A 3,333-nucleotide genomic window follows, 5' to 3' on the forward strand; every position below is an offset into this window, starting at 1 on the left:
TAGTGGTGGTTTTACTTTTTTTCCACAATGCAGGTGTTGCTCTGGCATGCCCTGGGTTTTCTTCTGGGATTTTTGCCCTCGAGGTCGAGGGCCGCGGCTGCCGCCCGTGGCTGCGGCGCGTCAGCGGCTGCTGGTCGGCCAGGTCGGTGTGCGCCGTCCTCCTGCACCGGGCAGGAAGAAAATGCAGAAGACGCTGCTTAATTCCTAAGTTAATTTTGGCTGTATGGGGGACATGTAAATAATTACTCTTAAAAAATGCAAAGAAGCAAACAAAAGCCAAACCTGGAAGCCAGGGAGGAAACTGGCTTTGCTGTCGGAGCAGCAGGAGCCGCTGTGGGGGTCTGTGGCGCTGCGTCCCGAAGGCTCCTCCTGGAGCAGGGGGGTCTCGGGGGGTGTTAATGCTCTGAGAGGGTTGGGGGGGCTCAGAGGATCTTCACACCAGTTACTGCTCTGCAGTGGCCTCTCTGGGCAAACTGAGTAATTGTTTCCTACGCCTTGGAGAGTATCTGTAAAGCTGCTTACATTTTTATACCAATTTACAAATCTTCCATTAAAGAGACTATATTTAGCCCTGCTCTGCCCAGCTGGCGGGAGGGGGGCGGCTGCGGGAGCGGGGCTGCTGGATTCCAGTGAGGAGCTGCCTCTGCCTCCCGCTCGCAGGGGCCGGAGCGAGGGCTTCAGAGGTATAAAACGTGCCTAGGTACTGGATGTCCTTTCTTGCCTCTGAGAATCTGTCAGGTTTTTTTGGTTCTGTTGGTTTTTTAAGAACTGAAACAAATTCCTCCAAGAACGTTTGACTGTGACGCAGCTTTCTGTGCCGTTAAGGGCTTCAGTGGGTTCCCTTCGCTCGCACGCTCACCTGGCAGTGGTTACGCCTCTGGAGGACTCGATCCTCGTTAAGTCCTGCCTAAGCCCGCAGGACCACGGCCGTGATGGGGATGAGAAGGGCCATGAGAAGGGCCGGGCTGGCCGAGGCTTTCTGTGCAGGAGGGGAGCAGCTGTGCTGGCTGGCGCCTGCATCTCCCCAGGCCGAGGTTGCTGCAGGCTTAGCCCAGGTACTTATTTACTCGGGCCAAGCGTCGATACGTTCCCCGGTCAGTTCTCAACTTCATGTACATTTATCTTTAAGGTTAGACAGAAGTATGAAATGCACCTCACGCTATCTGAAAAAAGAAATGACCTTGTAAAACATTTGAATGAAATGTCACCGCAGAGGCTGTGACGGTCTGTTGGAGCGCGACCGGGACGCGCGTTTGCCAGGGATTGGTTTCACTTGCTTTCAGGGAAGCGCCGCAGGCATCTGCTGCCTTTTTCCTGTGTGAACTTTGCTGTGGTTTGTAAGGTTGGGGCCCACCAGGTGTCCTCGGGCTAGTTGCGTTGTGGAGATTTTTGGATAAACAAGAAACAAAAACGAGCCAGGAGAACTGGGAAGCTTTGGAAGCCTTGGGGGTTCAGTATTACTGCAGGATTGTTTTTGCATTAGCACTAAAAGTATTATTTTTGTACCATCTTTAAAAGTAAATTCTTGTCTCCATCAGCCAGTAAAATGAAAGTGGAGTTTGAATCAGTGGTTTATAAAGCAGAGCAATAAAAATGTTTCTGTTAAATATGGCAAGTAAAGAGTCTCAGATTGACAGCGCTGGTACAGGAAATACCAGGGGTGGTTTCACAGCGCAGGAGGCGGTTTGGTGGCCGATGGGGAGGGTTGGGGGTGGAGGAGCTGCCTCGGTTGAGCAGCACCTGATTTGGAAAGGAAAAATCAAAGTGTGAGGTTTTACATACCTGCAGGCTTGGATTTTGCGGCTTTACACTTGCTGAGGGCGGATCTAGGGCGGGCGGGGGGTCCCTGTGCCAGCCAGCGCACCGAGCCCGCGGGGAGGCTGGGTGAGGCCCCCAGCTCAGAGCTGCTCTAGCACGTCCACGAAGCAAATAAGCTTCTTTACGGGATTATATTGTGAAAAGTGAGATCTTGTGGAATGAGGATTGAAGAGAAAGGGGTGGGAATTACAACATAAATGCCTTCGTGTCTTTTAGGGAGCTGCCGCAGCCTTCCCCTTCCCCTTCCTCCCCCTCTTTTACACTTGCAGGAATCGTGTGAAAACTCTGCTGGAAGGCAACAGTAGGTAGAAAATTGTTTGTTTCTTTGTGTTTTCAGCAGGGGCTTCACACAGCACCATTTAGCAAGGAGTTCAGTAAAGGCTGATGCCCTGCCAAGCCTCTGCATATGCTGGAGCAGATGAAGCTTCATGGTTACGCTGGTCCAGAACGCGGGAGGCTGCGGGTGCAAGAGCCTGCCAGGCCCTGGGGGGGGGCAGCGCTCCTGGCTGTGCCGTGGGCAGCGCCGTGGTGCCGGGGCGCGGAGGGGGCAGCAGCTCTGGGAACGTGCCCCGAACCCCCTGCTTGGCGTCCCCTTGGTCCTGAAGTGCCCGGCCTCTGCTGTGTGAGTCAGGGGAGCAGCTGTCCCAGTGTGGTGAGGGGACATCTGCCACTAATTGCCGCAGCAGATGACAATCATCTACTCTGCCGCAGTTGTCAGATACGCTTTTTGAGATACTTTGTGTGCTCTGCAGGGAACGGAGGCTGAAGCGTGTATTAATATGGGACACCCATTTGAGTCCTCCCTACATCTGCCTCGTGTGTTTTCTGGCACAGAGTTAACTCAAACCCAGGACAACTAGGAAACATTTTTCTTCACCTAAAACCATGTGTCTTCACAGTTCTCCTCATGCTCTGGGGCGAGGAATGCTTAGTATTTGTATTGGGAGATGGAGTAGCTTCAGATAGGCCTTCTGTTCTGTTGTGGTCAGCAGCAGCGGGGAAAATCCCAAATCTGCTCTTGGCCTCTCTTTGGCTGCTCCGGGGTTCACGGAGGGACCTGGGGGTGAAGCGCCGGGGGTGCCGCTGCCCGGCCGTGGCACCGTGGTGGCAACGAGGTGCTGGGGCCGTGTCTCTCCTGTCCTCGAGCAGGTGGGAACCCGGGCGGAGAGGGGACCAGCCAGCGCAGGTGCCAGCGGAGAAGCCCCGGGACAGGGATGTTTAAGGTAAACGAGCGCTTTGGGCACAGAAATACCCACCCAGCGCGCAGCGGCCTGGGGGCGGGCGTCTTGCGGCCCCATCGAGCCCGGGGCCTTGGAAGTGGTTGCAAATACGTGTCTGTCGGCGTTTTCCTCCGCTCGGGGTTTGATGCGGCGTCGCTGCCCGGCTGGCTCGCTGCGGTCAAGCGTCATGCTGCTGCTGAAATGAATCAGTGTGAGAACTAATAATAAATCATAAGCACATTTAGGGTCTTGTCTTTCCAGGAAGAGGCAAGCAGCTGATGGAAAGCATGCCCGT

This window comes from Strix uralensis, chromosome 18 (assembly GCF_047716275.1).
Source record: "Strix uralensis isolate ZFMK-TIS-50842 chromosome 18, bStrUra1, whole genome shotgun sequence".
Lineage (NCBI taxonomy): Eukaryota > Metazoa > Chordata > Aves > Strigiformes > Strigidae > Strix > Strix uralensis.